This window comes from Diceros bicornis, chromosome 28, assembly GCF_020826845.1.
Source record: "Diceros bicornis minor isolate mBicDic1 chromosome 28, mDicBic1.mat.cur, whole genome shotgun sequence".
Lineage (NCBI taxonomy): Eukaryota > Metazoa > Chordata > Mammalia > Perissodactyla > Rhinocerotidae > Diceros > Diceros bicornis.
This window is the reverse complement of record NC_080767.1, coordinates 29,877,431-29,904,778: the sequence shown is the minus strand read 5'-3', so window position 1 is coordinate 29,904,778 and position 27,348 is coordinate 29,877,431. Positions and strand designations below refer to the sequence as shown.

The 27,348-nt window shown below is 38.7% G+C and overlaps 3 pseudogenes; 2 read left to right on the top strand and 1 right to left on the bottom strand.

The window, feature by feature from the left end:
- Positions 1 to 6,319: 6,319 nt before the first annotated feature.
- Positions 6,320 to 7,252, bottom strand: LOC131393710 (olfactory receptor 1N1-like; annotated as a pseudogene).
- A 14,228-nt stretch (positions 7,253 to 21,480) lies between these two features.
- Positions 21,481 to 22,479, top strand: LOC131393819 (olfactory receptor 1N2-like; annotated as a pseudogene).
- A 2,803-nt stretch (positions 22,480 to 25,282) lies between these two features.
- LOC131393818 (olfactory receptor 1J4-like) lies at positions 25,283 to 26,239 on the top strand (annotated as a pseudogene).
- The last annotated feature ends 1,109 nt before the right edge of the window (positions 26,240 to 27,348 follow it).

Here is a 27,348-nt window from a genome sequence, read left to right as displayed (position 1 = left end):
ATTGTGAAATGATCACCATAATCAAGCTAATTTATATATCCATCACCACCACATAGTTATCAGTTTATTTTATTTTTGTTTGTGTGGTGAGAAGACAATTTAACATCCACCTTTTTAGCCAATATCAAGTGTGCAATACAGTATTGTTAACTACATACATTGTTGTTAACTATATCTTGCTGTACATTAAATATCAAAAACTTATGCATCTTGCCTAACTAAAACTTTGCACATCATTCTAGGTGAAATAAGTCAGACACAGAAAGAAAAATACTGCATGATATGACTTATATGTGGAACATAAAATGGTCAAATTCATGGAAGCAGAGAATAGAATGGTGGTTGCTAGGGGCTGAAGTAGAGGAGGAAATGGGTGATGTTGAGAATTCATTCTCAGGAATTGCTGGAAGATATTGGCTAACAGGGCTCCCTTGGCATAGAAAGGTTGCAGAATTGGGAATTTGTAAAGCTTCTCTTTTCCTTTCCTCACCTGACATTCAGTTCTTTTCTCAATCTTTTGTTGTTAGCAGTGACGGTGATAGGTTGAGAGAAGAAAATATAGAGCACATGTTACAGCTCTAGGAAACTATCCACTGTGATGAGGTCAGCTGCTCCACTTCAAGACTCGAGGCTTCTTGTTGATTTTAGGAACGCTGATCACCATTACAGACTACAGTCACCATCATTCAGCAGCTCACTCACAGATCAGTTGTCTATGAAGCTCTCTGACTGCAGGTGTGAGTTTCAATCAAGACACAGGCTCAATCCAGGTAGGGAATGAGAAAGACAAAGAAAGCATCCAGAGGCCAGAGTTTTCTGTTTTCTCTACTGAATTTGGTGTGTTTCTCTTTCAATCTCTTCATTATCTGTCTCCCTGAAAATCTTTTCTGCTCAGCTTAGTGACCCCAGGCTTGTATTGTGAGCCTAAGTAATCTATCTTCTTAGGCACCCAGTGAAGGACCACATAGAACTCTTTCTTCAGGCTGTACTTGCTGATGGATAAATAGGATCACAAACACTTCTGAGACTCAGGACTGTGTAACTGCAAAAGTGTTTGGGAAAGTCAGATCTCAATTGCAAGCTGGACCTGCCAGGGTGTGTGGACCCAGGCAATATACTTAACACCTATGAACCTCAATTTCCTCTGTGTAAATGAAAATATTATAAAACATCTAATATATTTTTCATTTGAAATAGAAATACTACATTTGGCTTAGCATTGCAACTAACGAAGAATGATGAATGTTAGCTTTCCCTAGCTATGCATCAGAGATTAATTTTGGAGCAGAACTTACACAGATACTCGGAATTATGGTGATGGTGGGAGCATGGCATGTAGATTATATTCCCAATTCAAAGGCAATCAGTGGGTCCTAGGATACAGCAACACATCTTCTCTGGCTTGAGCTAGAGCAAAATGACTAAGGAGCAATGGATGAGTGAGTTGATGGGTGGGTAAATGAGGAAAGACAGAGCAGAAGAATATCTTACTCTCTACTTATTTAGTATTCACTCAAAGAGTGACCCTTGACCTGGAGGTGATGAAGCTGTCATTTACCACTCCAGCTTTTTTTGTGTAAGGACAAAGAGTGCCCTCTACTCTCACCCTCCATGATTAAGCTGCAGGCATGGAGTCATTTTGCTTGCAGACTCAGTCTCAACCAGTTCCGGAGCCCAAACCTGAACAGGGCTGGAGCCTTTCTTGTTGGTTTAAAGTACACCTTGGTTGCCCCAGACACACTCATGAACTGCTGTGCATTCTGACCCCTGCTGTGGTGATGTCATCTGTAGGACTAAGTGCTTGGCTCAGTTTCCCTGTTTGCACTGTAGTTCTGTTGTTTGGACCCCTGAACATCTACCTAACCCTGTCAGGCCCTTTCTCCAAACAGGTCAATGCAGTCATTCATATTTATAGCCATGGACCAACGACAATGCTCTGAATGGATTTTTCTCAAGAAATGTCAAACCCCCTTGCCTGTTGGGAAGTATTTTATCACCACCTGTCCTGCTAGATTGGCTTTCCTTGGTTTTGGACAGCCCAAAGAAAGCTGGTATGTGCCATATTGATTTCAAAATGTATATGGAACTTCTGGAAATGGAATTGGAAGTATGAGCTTTATTTGGACATTCCTCTTCAGCCATGCCAGGGCTGTCTCATGATCTTCCCCAGTAATGCACCTCACTGAGTTTAGAACAAATTTTGGTACATTTTTTAAAATCTTGAATGTGTGATGTGATCACAAGTTTAGAAATATTCCTGGAATTTAGTCATTTTTGAAACTTCAATTGACCATTTTATATCCTTCTCAAAAGTTAATGTTAATATTAATTCTTTCAAAGTGTAACAATTGACAGACCTTTCTCAGATGAGAGAAATCATAACATCGCAGAACCAGGAGCTCCAGCTCTTAAATTTTAGCCTGGACATTATATATATATAAATATATATAATTCCAAAAATCCTATTTTATCAAGGATGGAATGTGGATGAGACTATCTACTAAAGAATTAGAATCACTTATCTTTTGAAGGAAAAAAAAAACTACGTGTGTTGGGTTGATTTTTATCTTTGAATCCAAGGTTTTTATATGGAAGAAGCTATATAAATGAAATCAAAGGGGAACTTAAGTATACATAAAATTTAATTTATTTGTCATTAATGATAAAAAAATAAGAGTTAATACCCGAAAAATAGTGAGGCTTTCTTTATCTTAGAGATTCTGTCAGTCAATAGCCATTCAGTAAGTTACCTTCTCTGTTAGGCAGTGTGCCTAGCCCTGGTCATACAGAACTAGATAAAGACACAACATTATTGATAAATAAGGGAAGACTCTAGTAGTGTAGAGACAGGCAAACTAAAAAAATACATAACAGTATAAAAATGCCTTTAATATAATAAAACCACTAATTGTGCTTATTATGCAGGATTACACTGTGGCAGACACCGTATTAAAAGTTTTACCTATTATTATTTATTTTAATCCTCATAATAATGCTATGAATCATATACTGTTATTATATGTATTTTTCAGTTGAGGAAACTCAGGCTTAGAAACAAGGACATAAATATAACAAACACTAGTAGCACAAGGGTGGATATAGTTAATGCTGCCTGGATATTAGCAGAAGTTTTACAGGGGGAGTATTTCTGTAGCTGGGGGTTGAAGGATGCTTGGGAGTATGACACATAATGGGAGAAACAACAGTCTAGGCAGGTCTAGGCAGAGGGAAGAGAGTGAACCAGGGCATTGAAATAGCATGGTAAGTACAGGGAAATTTTTTAAAACATGGTGTTGCTGAAGCAAATGTGTGTATGAGTCGAGGCAGCATCAAGAAGTAAGTTTAGACAAGCAGACAAGGACTATATTGTGATTAAGGGGCTAGAGGACCCTGTTAGGGATTTTAGACATTGTCTTGCAAGTGATAGGGTGCCATTGGGTAAGATGGAGTGGAGTAGGGATTAAATCTGGGGGAGGCCATGTTGGCGTTGTAAAAAGATTAGTCAAGTGACCACATATGTGTAATAGATTGGAGAGCGTAGAGACAGGAGCTCAATTAGAAGGTCATTGTACATCCCAGTAACAGATGATGTGTGCCTGAATATAGACAAGGGCACAGGGATAGAGAAGAGAATAGCTCTAAATGTGAACTACACAGGTCTTGGTAATTGATGAGTAATTGATAGGAAGTAGACAGGTCTTGGTCATTGATAGTAAGTAGGTGGGAAAATGAAAGATTGTTCTTGATTTCTGGCTCTGTGAATTAATATTTAGAACAGTATAGAAGACGAGGCATTTTGAATAATTTTGATCAGCTTTAACGGTGTTAAGGAAGTGAGGAAACAAGTTTCTGACTACCTGCTTATAAAAAACGGTTCCAAGGAAAAGGAAGGCAAATACCCTAAATAGGCAAGGGGCACCAGGAAGCTCTTCATCATCCCCCTGCACTGATTCCAATTAAAAACACATGCTACTCACATTACACTACCAAAATGCAAAGATTTATAAATAATTTATACTTCAGTGTGAATTATTTTAATGTCAACATAATATGAACCTTCGCTGAAATGGGTGACCTTCAAAGAATAGAAGTTTGAACATAGGGATTGGGGGTGGGTGTAATAGGATGTATTAAGGGAGGAATACATTTAGAACTTTAAATACAGTGGTAACTATGTTGGCTGTGTGGGATATAAGAATGTTAGCTACTGAGCAGTGATAGGCAGCAGTGTCCTTTGGGGGATCTTTGTATGATCTTTGTTGACCTAATTCCTAACTGCCCCAGAACAATATTGGGGAAACCAAATAGACACCCAGACTCATCTCCCAGTCTGCTTGGGTCTGTGAGAAAGAATTTAAATCCAGAACCAGACAGGGTTCAAACATGTACTACACTGCGATAGATTAAGATTCCCCGAGGGTCAGAATCTGGAAAGAAACTAGAAGGCCATCTAGAAGAAGCACCATGCAGAGAAACCAGAAGGTTAGGCTGATTGGGCCAGTTTGAGCTGCAGGTTCAAGATATTAGAGAGGACATGGATGGCAGGGATGGTGTGAGACTGTATCCAGTAATCTCATATCTCAGCCTTCCTCATGTCCATGAACCACATCATCAGGGACCTTAGAACTCTGCCCAGGGACTCTCCTGAAAGAGCTGATCATGTGAAGTAGAGGATATTTTCTTGCCAGTTCAAAGGACAGAAGCAAGCTAGAGGTCAGTGGCTCAGAGGAGACTCTCAGTGGCCCATAGTCTGTAGGACAGTAGATGTCAGTAGAATGAAAGAGAGTTGTAGACTAATGAGAGGAAAGCAGAGGACTCCAGAGATGCAACCATCTCTTGCACCAGTTATAGGAGTAGACTCTCCTCACTTGTTAAAGGACTCCTAGAGAGAATCTGGAAAGGAGATCTAGAGAGAAGGCCAGAAGTTCTGTTCGAGGTCATCAAACAAATGGAAGCCTCAAGTACCTAAGCTGCTCAAAATGATTCACATATGTACTCACCAACTGCTGAAGCCTGGGACAGATTGATTCCACTAAAGATGCTCAATAATTATGTTAAAAAATATAGGAATCATGAAACATTTTAAGATATGTTGAGTCTGAGAAACAAATTTCAGTGGGAGGGGGGTTTAGACAGCCAGTGGACACTTGGTCATACCACAGGGAAGTAAGGGACCAAAATTTTATGGTCCTTATTTTTTGCGAATATTTTTTATATTTCTAAGATTCTTGGAGGCAGAAAAAATATATATGCCTTTAAACATAATTTTTCTATCTCTGCAAGCAATTAAGCCACTGGTGCTCCTTTTAGATCTGAAGGTGAATAAGTAAAGAGGGTTGCAGTGTTCACACCTATTGGTCACAAAAGATGCTGGCATTGAATATTTCTGACCAGCACGGCAAAGAGGCAGCACAAGGAGCTCTCACATCCTTCCTGGTGAAATCTTGGCCAACAATGGGAAATGGGACAACCAGTCTGGAAACTTAAACTTTGAAGTTCAATCTTCTGATGGGGAACACTTGATCTGTTCTGCACCTCCTGGAATGTAACCTCCATCCTTTATTCTTTTGTCTTAACCCCCATTGAGGGATATAAAAAAGACAGATGCTCTCCAATTTTTTATGACTGACAAATTAATAATCTAGAATGAAAGTGTCATGGAAGCAAGGATTTTGTCTTCTTCAGTTCTATCCACAGCATTTATAAGAGCTCCCAGCACATAGTAGGTGTCTAGTAAATATTTGCTGAATGAATGAATCTCAGAGAAAATATTTTTTGACTTTTTGAGTGAGGGGGAGCAAGGAAGAGTGACAACAGTAATAATAGTAATAGCTATCATTTATTGGATACCTACTGTTACAGTCATGATTTGCTTAACGATGGAAATACTTTCTGAGAAATGCATCATTGGGCGATTTCATCTTTGTGCAAATATCATAAAGTGTTCTTACACAAACCTAGATGATACAGGCTACTCTGCACCTAGGCTATACGGTACTAATCTTATGGGACCACTGTCCTATATGCAGTCCATCAGTGACTGAAACATTCTTATGCAGTGCATGACAGTTTTAGCCACTCTACTAGATGCATTTCATAGTTTACCTCAGTCAATCCTCCAAGCCACCTTATTAGATAGAAATTACTAGCTCCATTTTATACATGAGAAGCCTAAGGCTCAGACAGGTTAGGTAACAGGACTACAATCTCATGGCTAGTATATGCAGACCTGAAACTGAAGCCATGTTTGTCTGTCTCCAAGTCAAGTTTGTCTGACTCCAAGACTATGTCTTTTCATTAAATGTTGCTATCACTATATCTAAGAGGAAAAAATTCTCCTGCGACTGAGCTGCTTCTTAAGGGCCCGCTTCATGTCCTTGTTCCTTAGGCAATAGATAAAGGAGGTCAACATGGGGGTTTCCAATGTGTCCATGGCAGTGGATTCAATGTCCTTCTCTTCAGAGGCGGCAGAGAGAGGGCACAGGTAGACACTGACGAGAGTCCCATAGAACACACAGACAACACAGAGGGGGAACTGAAGGTGGAAAAGACCTTGCCTCCTCCACCAGGGATTAAGACCCTCAGGATGGCCAACACAATGTGGATATAGAAGATGACGGTGCATATAAAGGGGATGATGAATACTGTGCATCCTAATGCAAAAAAGCATATTGCCCATATGAGTGTCAGAACATGACAACTTCAAGACAGGAGTTATGTCACATAAAAAGTAAGCTATTTCCCCAACAACACAGAAGGACAGCCAATCCATGAGGAGGGTGTGAGTCAGGGCAACAATGTGGGTGAGGACCCAGCACAATGCTACCAGCAGGGCACAGACTCAGGAACTCATGACCCTGAATTAGCGGACAGGACGTCAAATGGCCACATAGCAGTCATAGGCCATTACAGCTATGAAGAAGCTGTCCAGATCACCAAACATCTGAAAGAAATACATTTGTGTGAGTCAGCTAGCATAGTAGATGGTATGCTGCTGAGTCTGTGCATTTGCCAGCATCTTGGTAACTGCAAAGGATGTTAAACCCATGTCAACAAGAGACACGTTGGCCAAAAAGAAGTACACAGGCGCGTGGAGGTGTGGATCAGAGCCGACAGCCAGGATGATGATCACATTCCCAGTCAAGGTGACAAGATACATACACAGGCAAATTCCAAAGAATAACTGTTGTTGCTCTGGTGACTCAAATATTCCTCAGAAGAAAATTTCAGAGATGCTGGATTGGTTTTCCATGACTCTGTAGCATCTGGAAGCTAAAAAGCTCATTTAGAATGCTAGATTTCAAAGAAAACCTAACAACTGGGAGAAGACATTTGCAAATCATTTATCTGATAAGGAGTTAATATCCAAAATATAAAAAGAAATCATACAAGCCAACAACAACAAAAACAAACAACCAAATTAAGAAAAGGGTAGAGGATCTAAACAGACATTTTTTCCAAATAAGATATACAGATGGCCAGCAGGCACATGAAAATATGTTCAACATCACTAATTAGTAGGGAAACGCAAATCAAAACTATAATGAGATATCACCTCATGCCCATCAAAAAGGCTATTATTAAAAAGACAGGAAAAAACAAGTGGAGAGGATGTGGAGAAAAGGGAATCTTCATACACTGGTAGTGGGAATATAAACTGGTGCAGCCACTATGGAAAACACTATGGAGATACCCAAAAGATTAAGAAAAAAACTCCCATATCATCGAGCTATTCCACTTTCGGGTATTTATCCAAAGAATATGAAAACTCTAATTTGAAAAGATATATGCATCCCTATGTTCATTGCAGCATTATTCACAGTAGCCAAGATTTGGAAACTACCTAAGTGCCCATCAACAGATGAATGGGGAAAGATGATGCAGTATAAGTATATGCAATGGAGTACTATTCATCCATAAAAAAGATGAAGTCCTGCCATTTACAAAACATGGATGGACCTTAAGGGCATTATGCTAAGTGAAATAAGTCAGACAGAGAAAGACAAATATCATATGATTACACTCATATGTAGAAAATAAAAACAACAGCAACAACAAACTCATAGACACAGAGAATAGATTGGTGGTTACCAGAGGGGAAGGTGAAAGAGGACTGGATGAAAGGGGTAAAAGGGCACATGCATATGGTGGTGGATGGCAATTAGACTTGGGGTGATGGACACAATGTAGGCTTACACAGAAATGGAAATATAATGATGTTTATACCTGAAATTTATATAATGATATAAACCAGTGTTACTTCAATAAAAAATTAATTAGATAAAAAACGAATGCTAGGTTTCTTCTCGAACCTAAATGTGCTGACTCCCAAATCTTCCAAATCCCAATTCTCCCTTTAAATTCATTTTCATCCTGAATCCTGACTTCACCTTCAATCTGACCCTACTTCCTTCCTTTCTCTCTTTCTTAGGAATACCAGTTTTTTCGTTTCCTATCTCTTCCCCTACAGTCAATCTTTTATACAGAGGATATTCTTTTCAGGAGGCTTTGGGCATGTTCATCTCTGCTATTCCCAAGCCTGGACAAGGTCTACAGCCCCAAATCAATTTCATCATTGCAGTCGCATGGATACATGAGTAGACTGAAGTGAGCTAAATCTTATATTTTCTTGTGAGGTAGCCCCAAAATCCATACAAAATTTTCTTTTAAAAAATCCTCACTGTGCCGTTTGCAATAATATGGATGTAACTGAGGGTATTATGTTAAGGGAAATAAGTCAGACAGATAAAGACAAATAGTGTATGACATCACTTATATGTGGAAGATAAATGTATACATAGATAAGGAGAACAGATTAGTGGTTACCAGAGGAGGAGGGACTGGGGGAAGGGAGAAAGGGATAAAGGGGCACACATGTAAGATGACAGATAAAAACTAGCCTATTGGTGTTGAACACAATGCAGTCTAGACAGAAATTGACATATAATAATGTACACCTGAAATTTACACAATATTATAAGCCAATATGACCTCAATAAAAAAATCCTCTCATTTTAGAGTGAAGAGCATACAAAGGATTCAAGTCCCTTTATTTCCTTATTGTTTCTTCTACAATAGGAAACACGGAGTTCTGCATTTTTCCCTGTGTTTGAGTTTCTGTCATTGGCATCATCATCATCCTGTATTAACATTTACTAGCCACATCTTGTATGTCAGGCACTCTACTAAGCACTTCATATAGATTGTCTCTTTTAATCCTTAGGCAACACTAGGAACCAGAGATTTCTATTCTTATCATTGTATAGAGAAGAATAGTGAGGCTAAGGATGCTTAAGTAGTTTGCACAAGGACACACAGCTAGTAAACATTTGAGGTAGAATTCAAACCCATAATATTGGATGTCAGAGACTGCATCATCATCAATCAATACAGATAGAAAGTGATTTTCTATCACCATATTTATATCGAATCTCTCAATAGCCCTACTTTAATATCTTTAGTCTCTCTTTCCCTTCCTATCTTGTATACTTTCTTTTATAGGAGAAAAATGAAGTTTAAGAACTAGTAGAACCTAGAAGATCATCTAGTTCATAGGTCCCCAAACGTTGATCTGTGGACCAATTTATCATAATCAAGTGAGACGGTTGTCAAAAATACAGAATCTTCAGACCTACTGAGTTAAATTTTCTAGGATACAGTCTGGGTACCTGTATTTAAAAACTAAAACTAAACCCTCCTCAGGAATTTCGATGCTCAATAGGAATTTAGAAAAAATCATTTAGTTCAACTAAATGAAAAGTGAAGGGATTGAAATTTTTACACTATGCCTTAGAGGAAGATATGGTACAAACCCAGGGTATCCAGAATCTCCAACTAGTACCCTTTCTGCTAAGTCAGCTATCTTTCCTTTTGTCATTTTTTAAAATCAATGTCTTATAGATCCTGATATGTTCTTATTTCTGATTTCTATTCAAACTCCACACGTAAAGAAAAACTAGCTTCCAAATCAATAGATTTACTGAAGCATCATTCATGTTTTGAAGTTAATACTTCAAACTTTAGCAAGAGTAATATCTGAGAACTATTGTATATTTATCTACCCCTAAACCCCACACTAACTGCAGAACATATCTTAGAGACATAACGTTTTTTCTGAGAGATCAGAAAGTCACAAGCTAAGTTATTTTCTCCCTTGCTGCATCTCTTGGTGAGGAAAATGAGGCCTCACAAAGATTAGACTCCTCTGACTCTGACTGGCACATTCTAATAACCATATCCTGGATGACAAGAGACTCTCTCTCTTTTTTTTTTTTCTTCTAATAGTTGTTCTTTATTTTATTTATTTATTTTTATTTTTTGTTTATTGCAGTAACATTGGTTTATAACATTGTATAAATTTCAGGTGTACATCATTATACTTCTATTTCTGCATAGATTACATCATGTTCACCACCCAAATTCTAATTACAACCCATCACCACACACTTGTGCCGAATTATCCCGTTCGCCCTCCTCCCTCCCCCCTTCTCCTCTGGTAACCAGCAATCCAATCTCTGTCTCTATGTGTTTGTTGTTGTTACTATCTACTACTTAATGAGGGAAATCATACGGTATTTGACCTTCTCCCTCTGACTTATTTCACTTTGCATAATACCTTCAATGTCCATCCATGTTGTCACAAATGGCTGGATTGTATCTCTCTTCAAAGGGAGGGTAACACAGACTAGCAGACATCTCCATGCTTTCCTGTCATCCAGATCCCGCCTTCAGGGAGTAAGTCCGTTCATTTCCATTGAGGGTTTAAGGGTATTGTAAGATGTTTTAGGGCAGAGCTGCACCTCTTTTATTTTCTCTGTTGGCCTACAATGACTTGATCAGACTATTCCTATAGGAGGTCCCTCAGTCTTTGGCCACAACCAGTTAACATCAGAAAATTCCTAAAATCTTCAAAAAACGGATTCAAAACTCTCAATTATAAGCCCATTTTTTCCTACCTTTTGTCCTTTTTTATCTATGCAAGGACCCTGCACTAATATTTCTTGCTCTATCTTTTGCTTCTTTCTTTCTCTAAAAGGGTTTCTCATCCTTCATCCTGTCATAACCTCAGAAAACTCTGTATATCCTAGAGACAACAATGAGGTGCTTCCAGAACCTTGGGGCTACCTCTGTCTCTATCACCTCAGGGTGATGAGGTGCCTTTACTTACCTCTGCTACTTCTTCATCTACTGTGTCTGCCAAGAGGTGACAGCTGCCTTGGACATGATGCAGAGAGTACTCCAAAGGCAAGACCTGCCAGCCTGCAACTCTTTGACTCACATTTACCTTTTTACTCTTAGAGTTGCTGAGAAGAAGGCATTACAGATGTTCTTAATTTTGGAGGAAGGAGGGAAGAGCTTACATTCTTCCTGACAACCTTTGTGATGAGATTAACTGGGATCAGGGTTCAGAGTCAAGAATAGTAAATACAAAAATTCTGTAACTATGTATGATGATGGATGTTAACTAGACTTATTGTGGTGATCATTTCAAAATATACACAAATATTGGATCATGTTGTACACCTGAAACTAATGTAATGTTGCATGTCAATTATATCTCAATTAAAAAAAGGAATAATAAATACAGATGGCAAATAATGAGAAGCAAGTGTCAGATTGCTAAACTGGGATTGCAAACAAGTTTAGAGGGGGAAAGGAAGAGGGAGAGAGAGAGAGAGAGACTAGGATTCCAGATGAGAAGCCCAAGTATTCAACAATGGATTGCAAAGCCAAGTCAAGGCCAGATCTGAAGGGGAGGTTGGAGTATCGTAATTACGTTTACGGACTGGAACTGAGACGACCAGAAAGAAGAGGCTCTGTACTGAGTATTTAAGATGATCTAGGACACATGGTACTCTGACCTCACTCAACCCATGTCTTCAGGAATTTTGAAGTATTTTGTATTTGTATTTTGAAACCTGAGCTGAGACACTCAGGAACAGGGAGCAGCTGGCTCTCAGGCTAATACCAGGAGGAGGGTGAACAGGGCTCTACTTTGGGCATTTACAGACAGAGAGTCATGGGACAGAGTTCCCTAGAGCCTTGTTAGTGCTAACACTCATAATTGCCCAATTTCCCCTCTGTATCTCTCATAACAGACCAAATTAGTACAGTGATGTCTTCACTAAAAAAAATTTGGAAGCTTTACTTCTTTCTCTATACTGAGTGTTAGCACTAGGGATTTATGCTATTTGTATTGATTCATAACCATACTCCATGGCAAAAATGCACTTTCTATGTAAATAAATCTCCTAGTTGCCCCCTTACAGCAAGATCCCTGTCCCTAAGCTCCTCCTTTAAAGAAATCTGGGAGCTGCCAATATCCACGTCTGCAAACTGTTTAGTGGCATATGACGTATTTTTCTTAAGAAATTCTCATGCTTCTAGTTTAAGACGTTATATTGAAGTCATGCATCTAATTTCACTCTTTCCTAAAACCCAAGTAAAAGTCAAGTGATTTTTTATAAAGACATAAAACCCACAAGGACAGAGAATAGAAAACAAACAATAGTAACAAAGTTTTGGAAGTGGAAAACCGTATGGATGAGGGGGTGATGATCAAGACAGCCTTAACATTGACTGAAACTTGACTAAACCTTATATAGCTTCTTCCTGACTATGGACCCCTGACATCCATTCCTTAGAGTTTTACTTTAGAAAACTTGCAACGTTAAATTTATCCTCTGCATCCTTGAGATGTAAATATTCTCCAAGGTTCTTGCCAGTTTCAAAACCTAGAAATGTCTCTCTCAAGGACATGGAGCCATCCCTTTGAAACGTAATCATCAAGAAGCACAACTATCTCCCAGTCTCCATGGGAGAGTGGCAGTCTAAATTCAATAAATGCCAAATAGCAAATATAGATGGTCTTATTACAGTGACCAACCTTCTCCCGAACGTCTGTCAGTACTTTTCTACTAGCTCAGCCCTGCACTTAGTGGTCCTTCTGTCTTTTGTTTCAGTGGAGTTGAATTCAATCTCTCTCCCCTGTGGCAATAGTCCTGAATAAAGTCTTCCTTGCCCTTTTAACTCTGTGTGGTAAAACTTTTCTTTGACAGTGATAACTGAGTTAACAGACATGGAAATGATCAATTCTAAAGTGACAGTAGATAAAATGAAATAATAAATCTTGTCAACACCAAAGAATCCTCAAAAGACCCAGAAACTGGAAGACCTTGGAACCTCTGGATCTGGGAGTGAAAGGAAAATAAACTATTTCAGAAGAAGTTGGATTCCTAGGGTTCCCTTTTCACTCCACACTACTAGAATTCTGTCAGTCTCCTATCCCAGCAGAAGTTGAGAGGTTTACTTTCTGGAAAAGGTTGAGACTGGGAGTTGCCACATCCAGCTCAGATTAGTGAATCACACAAAAATCAGGAGAATTACACGACTATATATGCACATCAAATACTGAAACCCACAGCCCTTTATCCAGAGTTTGCTGTGAGACCTTTGTCTAGAATACAGAATATTGTAAGAATTTTCTTTGGAGTCTGACTAGCCAAGCAGGAAAGAATTAAAGATACTGGCACTTGGGGTGGGGGGGGTTCCCTCCCTCAAAAAACTTTCCCAGCCAGATCATCCTACAGTGAAACTCAACGTTGAAATCTCCATCTATAAGCACAGTGCTTCCAGCCAATTTCCAAAAATTTTATTGGGTTATGGCATATATCAGTAAAGCATATAAATATTAAGTGAACAGCTCAATGAATTTTCCATATGTACACACCGATATAACCACTCCACAGATGAAGAATATAACATTTCCATCAGGCCAGTAGGTTCCCTGTTGTCCCTTCTGAGTCACCATCCTGACCATCTTGTGATTCATATCACCACAAGGTTAGTTTTGCCTGTTTTTGAAATTCAAGTAAAAGGAATCATACAGTAGAATTCTTGTATCTGGCTTCTTTAGCTCAACATTACATCTGTCAGATTCAATCACACTGTTGCATATATGAGAAGTTTGATCTTTTTATTGCGGTATAGTATTTAATTATACAAATGACTTATACTTTATTCATTTTCCTGTTGATGGAAGTATGTATTGCTTCCAATTTTTGACTCTTATGAGTAAAGCTGATGGGAACATCCTCAAACATGCCTTTTCTGGGCCATATGTACTTATTTCTCTCAGGTGCACCCAAAGAAGTGATGTTTCGGGGTGACAGGGTAAGCAATATTTGGCTTTAGTATATGTAGAAAAGGTAATTTCTAAAATGTTTATACAAATTTACACTCCCACCCAAAGTAATAAAGAGTTCCAGTTGCTAAATATTCTCAACAAACTAGCAGTGTCAATCTTTTTTCCCAACATTTTACTGCAAACATTTTCAAAGATAGAGCAAAGTAGAAAGAATTTTACAGTGAATATCCTATACCAGCCACCTAGATTTAATCTTTAACATTTTATTATACTTGCCTTAACACTCACCCATATATCCATAACTCCATCCTTTCTTAATCTTATTTTAAAATCAACCTATTGGAGTATAATTTACATGAAATTAAATGCACCCATTTTATGTGCACCTTTATAAGTGTTTCAACCTATTTATACACCTGTGGAAAACACTACCACATTCAAGATATAGAATATTTTCGACACCACAAAAAGTTCCCTTGTATCCCACATCCTATCCAATCCCATCTCCCCCTCCCATTCTCAAGCAGCGTGCAACCTGAATTCTGTCAATACAGATTAGATTTGCCTTTTCCAGGAGTCAAATAAATGGAATCTTACAGTATGTATTCTTGTGTCTGGCTTTTGCTCAGCACAGGGTGTTTGGGATTCATCCATGTTGTGGTACATATCAATAATTTATGTTTTCATTACTGAGTTGTATTCTGTTGTATTAAAACACCATAATTTGTTTATGCCTTGTGCAGTTGATGGACATTTTGGCTGTAACTAGTTTTTGGCCATTATGCATAAAGCAGCTATGTATATCCATGTAAAATTCTTGGATGGACATATGGTTTATAAGATAACTGAATGTTTAATTTTTTAAGAAACTTCTAAATGGTTTTCCAAAGTGATTGTACCATTTTCCATTCCTATCAGGAGTATATAAGAGTTCTAGCTTCTCTTATTCTCACCAGCACATGGTATTGCCAGTCTTTTTTATTTTAACATTTGGGAAGGAATATATTGATCTTATATTATAGTTTTAATTTGCATTGCCCTGATGTCTAATGATGTTGAACATCTGGAACATTGACCTTGAAACACAGCCACAGTGTTGTGAGAAAGCCTAGACTACATGGAGAGACCAGGCGTACGTGTACCAGCTGACAGTCCCAGTTAGGGTCTCAACCAACACCCAACATCAACTACCAAACATGTGAGTGAACAAGCTTACAGATGGTCCAGTTCTCAGCCTCCTAGCCACCAAGCTGACATTGCATAGAGCAGAGATGAGCTATTCAAACCAAGTCCTGCCCAAACTGAAGATGGGCAAAATAAATGAGGTTGTTGTTTAAAGCCACTAAGTTTTGGGGTGGTTTGTTACACAGGGATAGAAAATTGGAACAAATTTGGGTTATCATAATTGTAATTTTCTTTTTGTCAACTTTTGCTAGCTTCATAAGATGAATTGGAAACTGCTCCCTTTTTGTCTATTTTCTGCAGCATTGGTGTAAGATTAATTTCAACTTTTCTTTAAATGATTAAGAGAATTAAACAGTAAAACCATCTAAGCCAGGATTTTTATTTGTGGGTAGGAGTTGATATTAATTTAATTTCATTAATAAATATAAGGATACTGTTTACTTCTGGAGTATTATTCAGAAAAACTGGGATGATGGAAATGTCCTGTATTTTTATCTGTATAGTGGCTACATGGATATATACATATGTAAACATTTGTTAATTTTTACAGACATTATTTGTGTTTTTACTCCTCTCAGTTTTTTTTTAAATGTAAAGACAATATGAAGTTATTATGAGCAACTATAAGCTAATGGAATTCATAATTTGAGTAAAATGGACAAGCGCTTCAAAAACAAAAATATATTAAACCAGACAAAAGAAGAGAAAATCTGAGTATCTTCGTATCTATTAAAGAAACGGAATCCATTGTCAAATATTCCCCAAATGGGAATATCAAGTTCCAGACAGTTTCACTGATGGATTCTTCCAAACATTTAAGGAAGAAATAACCATAGTCTTACACAAACTCTTCACCAGAATAGTAAAAGAGGAAACAGTTTGTAACTTTTTTTGTGTGGCAAGCATAACCCTAACACCAAAATCTGAGAGGTACATGACAAGAAAGGAAAATTGAAGACCAATCTCTCAAGTTTCGAAATTCTAAACAAAATTTTGGAAAATTGAATCTAGGGGTGCACAAAAAGCCTACTACACTGAGCCAAAGATCTTATTTCAAGATGAAAGATTAGTTCAACATTTGAAAACCAATCAACGAAATTCATTACATTAGCACAAAAAGGAGAATAATCATTTCAAAATTTCAATAGATGCAGCAAAAGCATTTGATAAACTTCAACACCCATTTGTGATAAAAATCTATAGGAACCTAGGAATACAAGGGAACATTCTTAATCTGGTAAAGAATTTCTACAGAAAGCATCATACTCAATGGTGAAATACTGAGAGCTTTTTCCCTGGAATCAGAGTCATGGACACCTTTATCACCATGACTTCTATTGAGCATTTATTGGTGGTCCCAAATAGTACAGTGAGGCCAGAGAAAGAAATAAACATATGTAAGTATTAGAAATGAAAAAATTAAACTCTCATTATTATCAGACAGCCTGCTTGTATACCTGAAAATTTACTCCAAATCTACAGCTTATTGAATTAATAAAAGAATATAGCAAGGTCGCTGGTATCAAAGTCAATATACAAAAACCAATTGTATTTCTGCATGCCAGCCATGAACAAATAGAAAACCAAAATTTTAAACACACTATTTACATAAGAATAAAAAGTATGGATACCTAGGTATAAATTTAAGGAAAAGTGTAAGACCTCTTTACTAAAATTTACAAAATATTACTGAAATATTATTGAAATAAATTAAAGAAGGCAAAAAGAGATATAACATATTCATAGATTGAAAAATTCAGTATTGTAAGGATGTAAATTCTTCCCAAATTTCTCTATTAATGAAATCACATTCAAAGTTCCAGCACATTTGTGTGTGTGGGTGTGTGGAAATTGACAAACTTCTAAAATTCATGTAAAAATACAAATACCAAGAATAGTCAAGGCAACTTTGAAAGGCAATAAAAAACTTAGAGGGCTTATAGAACCAGACATCAAGACTTATTATAGGGCTGGCCCCGTGGCTTAGCGGTTAAGTGTGTGTACTCGGCTGCTGGCGGCCCGGGTTCGGACCCCTGCGCACACTGACGTACCGCTTCTCCGGCCATGCTGGGGCAGCGTCCCACATGCAGCGGCTGGAAGGATGTGCAGCTATGACATACAACTATCTACTGGGGCTTAGGGGAGAAATAAAATAAATAAATAAAATCTTTAAAAAAAAAACAAAAGACATTATAAAACTGTACTAATTAAAACAGTGTGGTATTGGGCAAGAACAGACAAATTGACCAATGGAACAGAATAGAGTCTAGAAATAGACACAGATAAATGATCACCTGGATTATTATAATTGTAATATTTCAGGATATCAGGGAAACAATGATCTTTTCAACAAATCGTCTTGGTTAATTTGATATCCAAGTAGAAAAAAGTGTAATTTGACTCTGACCCCATGCCATATATAAAAATCAATTCCAAATAGATTCATATATAAATAAAAGAGAAAAACAATAAAATTTTAGATGAAAACATAGGTGAATATCTTCATAGAAGAAGTATGCAAACATCTCTTAAACAGGACACAAACCACATAATCATAAAGAAAAAATAAATGGAGTATATTAAAATTAAGAACTTCTATTTATCAAAGACATCAGTAAGAGAGTGAAAAGTCAACCTTCAGAGAAGGAGGAGAAATTTGCCATGTATACATGCCACAAAATACTTGATTACAATCAAGAAAGAGGAAGAAATTCAAATAGACTTGAAAAGATGTATCATAAAACATAATAGCATATATTTTAATAACAATATGAAAATGTTTTCAACTTCATTAGTCAGCAGGACAATTTAAATTTAACCAACAATGTGTTACTACTACACACCTACCAGATTAGCTAAAATGAACATAGGAGACTTACCAAGTAGGATAAGAACAACCAGAATTCTCAAATCCACTGTCTCCACCATATGACAATCACTCTGAAAAACTAAAACTGAATACTTGCAAAACCTAGGACCCCAAAATTCTACTACTAGGCATAGAGTCAACCAAAATGTGTATATATATTCCCTAAGAAGCATGTATAAGAATGTTTATATCACCACTACAAATCTTCCTCAACTTACAATGGGATTACATCCTGATACAGCCATCGTAAGTAGGAAATATCTTAAGTTGAAAATGCATTTAATACACCTAACCTACCAAACATCATAGCTTAGCCTAGCCTACCTTAAACATGCTCAGAGCGCTTACAGTAGCCTACAGGTGGGCAAAATCATCTAACACAAAGCCTATTTTATAAGAAAGTGTTGAATATCTCATGTAATTTTATTGAACGTTGTACCAAAAGTGAAAAAAGCATGGCTGTATGGGTACAGAATGGTTGTAAGTGAATTGATTGTTTACCCTCATGATTTGATTGCTTGGCTGACTGGGAGCTGTGGCTTGCTGCTGCTGCCCAGCAACATGAGAGAGGATCGTACTGCATATCACTAGGCCAGGAAAAGATCACAGTTCAAAATTTAAGTTCAGTTTCTTGAATGCGTATTGCTTTCACCATTGTAAAGTTGAAAAATTGTTAAGTAGAGGACCATCTGTATTTGTAAAATACCCAGCTGGAAATCATCTAAATGGCTATTAACAGTAGAATAGATGAATTGTGGTATATCTATCTGTGGAAAATTAGCAGCAGCAATGAAACATGGCTATATGCTTCCTGTCTGCCTCCCTGTCCTATCCTCCCCCACAGAAGCCTTGGAGTGTCTACTGCAGTTATCCTACGTCTGTACCACGATCATGATGGCCGTATGTGTGGAGGGGGTAAGGGCACAGCTTATCTCTCACGTTCCCAAGTCTTCAGAGGAACAACACACAGGGAAGTGATTCTGAAGAAATGCATTTTCACCTGGACCTTATTTAGATGACAAGATCTTGGACTTGAATTGATGTTGCAATGGGATGAGATTCTGAGGCTCTTGAGAAGTATGAGTCTATTTTGAATGTGAGAAGAATGTAAATAATTTGTGGCAAGAGTGCAGGCTGTGGTAACTTAAGGAGTGACAAAAATTCTTTGCTCTTCTTCCTATGGAGACATGGAGCTTAACTTCCTTCCCTTAGTCATTGGCCTGGCGTTAATGACTTGTTTGGCCCGTAGAAGGCAGTGAAGTAGTTTCATCTCAAAAATAGAGGAGATGTAACATTTTTAGCAGCAGCTATGTATCAGACATCGTGGCTGGTGTACTCTATATAATTAATTGTGAGTTTAAGACTTGAGGGTGTTGTTTCATAGTAGGATTACTCTGTTTAGGGAAATCTCCAGAGGTATGGTCACATTATAATTTATGATTCTGACAGCTCCCTCAATCCAGTATTAACTAGGGCATGGTAAAACCTCCAAATTATCCAGTACATAGGTAGGAGTTCCCAGGAGGTCTGGTGGTCAGGCTGAAGTGCATCCCAGCAAGAGGCGTCAGAATCACACTCCTGAGACCCACATATGAGAGCTTAACCCCTGGGATGAGAAAAAGATGCTTTCGTTTTCCCCAGGACCCAGCCAGAGCTGGCTGCACAATGACGCTAAGGTTGGCTCTAATGAGCACTTTGAGGGATGTCATTCTAGGAGTCTTTAAAACCATAAGAAAGACATCTGTCTTCCCGGGCCTAGGGAAACTGAAAACAAGTCACACACTCCAAGTATTCCTAGTGAACACTGGACTCAATAGACCCCAACTTTACTGACTGCATCTGAAATGTCCCAGGGAGTTCCTCATTGTGAATTTTCCATCCAGAGGAGAAAATCAGAGTATTTGAAGATGTCTGAAATTGATCCATACTCTGACAGGTGAGAATCTGGAGGGGGTAGAACACACACACACACACACACAGATGCATACACACGCACAACTCCCTTCCCAGCCCAATGACTAGGCAAACGTTGCTAGGGTGATCTGAGTCTCTGCCTAAGTTCCGAAGCCTCTCTATGAACCAAAGAACAAACATAAGATTAAACGTTCACAAAAGCTTTTAAGATCAAGGCCAACATGAAATGGCTTCTAACACTAGCTTGCTCTGAATCCTGGGAAAGCAGAAAAGAGTGGCTATTTTCAAGCTCAGAGAGTGAGAGCCTGATTTCTTTCACCTTTCCTTCCTCTGATGAAGAGGAAATACCAGAGAGATACAGGAGAAGTGCAGGTGTGAAAGCATAGGCTCTGGAGGCAGACACACCTGCATTGGAATCTCGTTTACTAGCTATCTGATCTTGAGTACATCAAATATCTTTGACACTCAGTTTCACCATTTGCAAAATTGTGGAGGGTAATAATTAGTCTTGTGAAGAATAAAACAATACAATCTTGGTGTCTGGCACTTAGCAAGCCTCTACAAATAGGTACTAATCCTGATGTCCAAGAGACGAGGGGACTGAAATACCAGTTCCCACAGTGAATACAGGTGCAAAGTATCAAGAGGAGAGTGGACAGGGATAAAGAAGAGAGAGTAATAGAAGATGGGTATGGGCCTCTGTCCTGTTCGTGGAGGGGCGGACCTAACAGCAGATGGAGAGAATGGGACATCACAGACTCTCACTGCCCTCAGTCTACACATCTTATGCCCCCAGTTAGGGAAGAGTACACAGACTGGGGCTGAATGGGTGAGGTCAAGTTCTAGGATTGAGGAGGCAAGTAGAGAAAAGGCTATCTTCTCCTTCAAAGTCATTTTCAGGCCCCACACAGAAGACTATCCTGTGTGTGTGTGTGTGTGTGTGTGTGTGTGTGTGTGTGTGTGTGAGTGTGTGTGTGTGTGTGTTCCAGGAGGGGCAGTGATGGAGATCATGCATCTCCTTTTCAATTGGTAAGCATCAACGACTTTTCCAATCCTGCCTTCAAGGATATGCTCAATTCTCATCCTCCAATAGCCTACACTGACTGTGCCATCTCTGGTCAAACTCATCTCTTTTCTTTGGAACATATTAAAGCACAGAAAACACAATTTATATTTGAATGGATGTTATCTGGACTGTTCTCTATATGTCCCATGGGTATTGTCTTTGTTTCCCAATGAGATCCAGAGATTCTCATTGGCATGGTCTATTTATTCTCCATTTTGTTTTTGTTTTTTGTTTTTTTTTGCAGCCAATTTCTAGCTATACTGATACATATCTGTGAATTGACTTAATAATTAAATACACATGGAAGGGTTTTATCTGCCTGGATAACAAGAACCACAAGGGATGGGGAAACTAAGCAGAGTGAACCAAACTGCTGTTTCAGATTTCCTCCTTCTAGGACTCTCTGAGCGGCCAGAGGAGCAGCCTCTCCTATTTGGCATCTTCCTGGGCATGTACCTCGTCATCATGATGGGGAACCTGCTCATCATCCTGGCCATCAGCTCTGACCCACACCTCCATACTCCCATGTACTTTTTTCTGGCTGACCTATCATTAACTGATGCCTGTTTCACTTCTGCCTCAATCCCCAAAATGCTGGCCAACATTCATACCCAGAGTCAGATCATCTCATAGGCTGTGAACCTTGCACAGCTGTATTTCCTCCTTGTGTTTGGTGGCCTTGACAACTGCCTTCTAGCGGTGATGGCTTATGACCACTATGTGGCCATCTGCCAGCCCCTCCATTACAGCACAACTACGAGTCCCCAACTCTGTGCACTAATCCTAGGCATGTGCTGGGTGGTAACCAAGTTTTGTGCCCTGAGGCACACACTGTTGCTGGCCCATGTGGCCTTCTGTGCTCACAAGGCCATCCCCCACTTCTACTATGATCCCAGTGTTCCACTGAAGCTTGCCTATTCAGATACCCATGTTAACAAACTGATGATCATCACCATGGGCCTGATGTTCCTCGTTCCACTCATGTTGATTTTCCTCTCCTATATCTGCATTTCATGGGCTGTGTTTGGCATCTCCTCTCTTGGAGGGCTGCGGAAGGCCTTCTCCACCTATGGTTTTCACTTCATCATGGTCCTGCTCTTCCGTGGGTCTCTTATGGGTGTGTGTTTACTTCCTCCATCAACTCACTCTGCAGAGAGGGAAAGTAGGGCTGCCATTCTCTATATGGTGACTATTCCCATGCTAAACCCATTCATCTATAGCTTGAGGAACAGAGACATGGAGGAGGCTTTGGGTAAACTATTTGTCTGTGGGAAAACATTCTTCTTACCACGACGGTGATGCCTGATCTTGGTACCCTGATCAGCCACTGCTCTCCACCATTTCAGTGATTCTACCACTCTCAGACTGATTTTAAGAGAATGTTATCAGGTAACTCTAAATAAGAAAAAGGGTATTACCACTCCTTTACTTGGTTGTGAAATGAGATGTTCTGCCTCAGTCTCTTTCCTGATCCCAATGAAGCAACCATTACTAAAAGCAGGACGCCATTCCTCCCTCCTCATCTCTAAAACAGCCTATTAGCCACAGTGAACTAAGGTGTACGATGTACGCTCTGGAGCGAAGTAATTCTGCCCTTGGGGGCCATGGGACAAGGTGAAGAGATGAGAATACAAACAGTTATGGAGCATCTACTATGTTCCTCATTGTTATTTACATCAGTACTTTGAGGTAAAATTGTGAAAACTATGACTCAGAATACTAAATAACTTCCCCACACCTAGTACATTTGATGCTGCTGTCCATTGTCTTTCCACTATACCACATTGTGGAGATCATGAAAAATACAGAATGATTATAATGGGAGATAAATAATTAAATTAATATATATCTTATGGTATTTCCTTAATATTTTCTTTAATTTGAAAGTTTTCCTTTGTGTTATTGTAATGCATAGGTAAAACAGAGCCAATATTTATGTGTGCCTACCATGTGCCAATTTTATACTAAGTAGACGATTCATTCTCTGGGTTCTTTCATAAAATAGTCCCTAAAACGCAAAATGATAAATCAAGTGTGCTGGAAATTTAAGGGCAACAATTTGATGAAAAGTAGTCTGGCGGAAATTGTTATTCTACCTGTTTCAAAATAAGTAGATATTTTTAGAACCAGGAAATGAAATTCGGGTATTGGCACAAAAACTATTCCAATGATTAGAAAGTCATCCCAGAGAGACAAGGAAGCAGCTACATGGAGCTCTCTGAGGTCTCTAGATCAAGTTCATCCTGGACCAAGTTTTTTAAAAAGAAGGGTTTAACTTTGGGATGTATTGTACAATAGATTTTGTTTTTAAAGAAAGAAGATTTTAAAGGAAGAAGATTGCATCTGTATGCACTTCCCTTTGGCAAGCCTCCTTTCTACCCTCTGTCCCTTCTCCTTGTAGAAGAGGTTGGGAATAATGAGACAACTGGGGAAACCAGACTAGACCATCCTGGCCTTGAATTATGTTACTTGACCCTGACCACAGCAATCTACTACTGCAGTTTCTAGTACCAAACAAACATCAGAAAAAGCAAGTTCTGTGTTTGTCAGTAATATCTCTCATTTTTCTGAACTATCTTCCTACTTCTACTATTCCCAATCTTGGCTTCCAGTTACCTAGATACACCATGCTTTTTACTGTCTATTCAGTCTGCTCTCTGCCCCGTATCAATAGACTATCCTAGTGATCCCAATCAAAACACCCATTCCCGGAGCACTCAGCTAAATACGATAATATCCCTTAAAAGACATGCACTCTACTTGTGAATAACCTTCATTCTTCCACATGACCATTTGCATTTTCAAAGGTGAACTTTTTAAACCAAGTGAATCTCAAACAGATAGGATATTTCTGGTGAAATTTCTGAGTCCAGAAAAGTTAGATACAGAAATATAGCTGAATACTGTATGGTTTTACCTCCTCCATTTCTCCTTTTCTCAGGTTCTCAACCACCTCTGTCCCTTAGAAGACTCAGAAAATAAGGGGATATCGTTTAGGCAGAAGGAATGAGTTGGAAAGGAGAAGATATAAATTCTAAATGAGGAATCCATAAATAAAAATCACTTTACTTTTTTCCCAGATTATATGTGCTTTATTTAACCCTTTTAAAATGTATAATCAAACTTTAATATGTATTCATTAGGAAAAGTATTTATTTTATTAATGAAAATCTAGATATTTATGTCATATCTAAGAATCCCGCTAAACTCTGTGGTATATAAATAGCTAACTACAACTAATAAAATTCTGAGACTGGAAATAGTTCTTTCATAGCACAGAATAATAATGTAAAGACTTTTGGAAATAAAACGGTCCCAAATTTATATTTTACAATACTGTTACATATTATGATTGATGCATAGAGATGTATACGTATAAATAATTGATGCATAGAGATGTATAGAGATAGGTGAGGGAGTTACTCTCAAATGCTACTGGTAGTGGGAATATAAATTAGCATAGACTTCGAGGTAATAAGTTGATAATATACATCATGAGCACTAAAAATATTTGTACCTTATAACCTACTGTTTAGCTTCCAGGCATTGAATCAAGGAGGTTGTAAAAAATATTGTCAAGAATTTATGTATAATGATATTACTCATAAGAGGAACCCAAAACTACCTGAATTTTAGTCATTAGGGCTTTGTCAATTAAATTATGCTATATTGATATGATGGACTATTGTGTGGGCTTTCCAATTATTTGATAACATGTTTGTAGCACAGACTAATCCTCACAGGAAATTCATTGTTACTGAATTTATTGTGAATTCATTATTCACTATTCATAACACTTGGCTAGAAAAACTTAAATAAAATGCCCCAAAATATTAAGAGTGGCCATCCTGAGATGACAGAAATATGCACGAATTGCACAGATGCAAGAATTCCGTTTTGTCAGTGAGCCAAGAAAAGCTGGCTCTCGTTAGCATTCCCTCACAGACAATTTTTCTAATTCCCTGATGTACCAACATATAAGGCACATATGAGAAACAACTTAAGTTTCCCACTTTTTGAAATAAAACATACGTATTTTTCATATGACTGCTAAACATGATTACTTCAGAGTCTTTAATACTCTCAACCATTCTTCATTCCCAGCAGAGAAAAAAGTAGCATGAGAAGGAAGAACCAGAGCAGCGTGTCCAAGTTCCTCCTCCTGGGGCTACCCACCCAGCCAGAGCATCAGGGCATGTTCTTTGCCCTGTTCCTGGGCATGTACCTGACCACGGTGCTGGGGAACCTGCTCATCATCCTGCTCATCAGGCTAGACTCTCACCTCCACACCCTCATGTACTTCTTCCTCAGCCACTTGGCCTTCTCTGATGTCTCTTTCTCATCTGTCACTGTCCCAAAGATGCTCATGAACATGTAGACTCAGCCCCTACTCATCCCCTATGTGGAGTGCATTTCCCAGGTGTATTTTTTCATACTTTTTGTTTGTCTTGACAATTTCCTTCTTGCAGTGATGGGATACGACAGGTATGTGGCTATATGTCACCCACTCCACTGTACCACCATGATGAGGAAGGAGCTATGCATCTTATTGGTGGCTGGATCCTTGTTCTCCTCTTGTGCCCATGCCCTGTTGCATACTCTCCTTCTGTCCTGCCTCTCCTTCTGTGCTGACAATACCATCCCTCACTTCTTCTGTGATCTCACAGCCCTCTTGAAGTTGACCTGCTCAGACACCTCCCTCAATGAGCTAGTTATCTTCACCGAGGGGGGAGTGTTTGCCTTCCTGACGTGGAGTGCTATTTTGGGCTCTTATATCCGCATTGGAATCACCATCCTGAGGGTCTCCATCAAGAGGATCTGCAAAGCCTTGTCCACCTGTGGGTCCCACCTCTTTGTGGTGTTTTTGGACTATGGGACTCTTGCAATGATTTACTTCTTTCCTTCATCAAATAACTCCAAAGTCAAAGACATAATTGCTTCAGTTATGCATACAGTGGTGACACCCATTTTAAACCCCTTTATCTATAGCCTGAGGAACAGAGATGTGAAATTGGCCTTGGGGATACTTTACAAGAGGAGAATTATTTTTGCCAAGTAACAGTGACCCACTCATATTCTTAATTTTTCTAGTGATTCTTCCAGAGATATATCCTTGAAAAATTGTGTAGGTGACTGTGGTAGATTGCAAAAATGGCCACAATACTTTGCATCCCCTCCTTGAAAGTGTGTTTATGTCCCCACCCATTGAGTCTGGGCAGAATTTGTGACTTACTTTGACAACTAGATTCAGTGAAAGTGATGTTGTGAGAGTTCCAAGCCTAGGTAGACTATGTTCCTGCTGCTCTTGCTAACAACCTAGCTTGAGAGTTCCGAGCTAGGCTCCGTGAGAATGGGGGCCACATGGAGGAGAACCAAGACACTCCAACTAATAATCAACCAAGTCCCAGATGAGCTGGTAGGTGATTACAGAGGCTTGAGTGAGCCTATACTGAGATCAATAGAACCTAGCCCAGACCAGAAGCAACATCAACTGAGCACAGTTGCAGCCCAAATTGCCAACAACAGAATTGACATATAAACAAGTAGTTGTTGTTTAAGCCACTAAGTTTTGGGATGGTTTGTTATGCAGTAAAAGCTAACTGATACAGTGACTGCTCTTGTCCCTGGTACCCTCCAAACTTTCCTTGATTTCCATGGTCCCTCCGCCTTTTTGGTTCCCTGCATGGATTGTATTCCCTGCCTATTTTGTTAGAACCCACGGACTTTAAAACCTCTGAGTCATGATCTCCACAACTTATTGCCTTACTTTAGGTATATGTCTTGTCCTCACTCTTCTCTCATAACCCCTGGTATCTGGAATTGACAGCAACTCTCATTTTTGTCAAGTAAACATCTTACGGTACAGCCTTATCTATCTGAAGAGCTATGAATGACTTGCTGTGATATCAAAATAAATAAACTTTCTCTTTCTGAAGGAAGATATTACATATTATATGCTTCATCCTTAAGAAGAGAAACAATCTTAGACTACAACTAGAAGACTGAATAATATTGCATTTTATATATTATATCTTCTTACTCCTTCATTTACTGATACCAAGTTGAAAAAATAAGAAGTCTCAAACGTGATACGCTACTTGTCTTCAGAATAAAATTCACATGTGGAGTCTTACAGTTGAGTTAGTATCAAGGTTTGTGGACTATTGT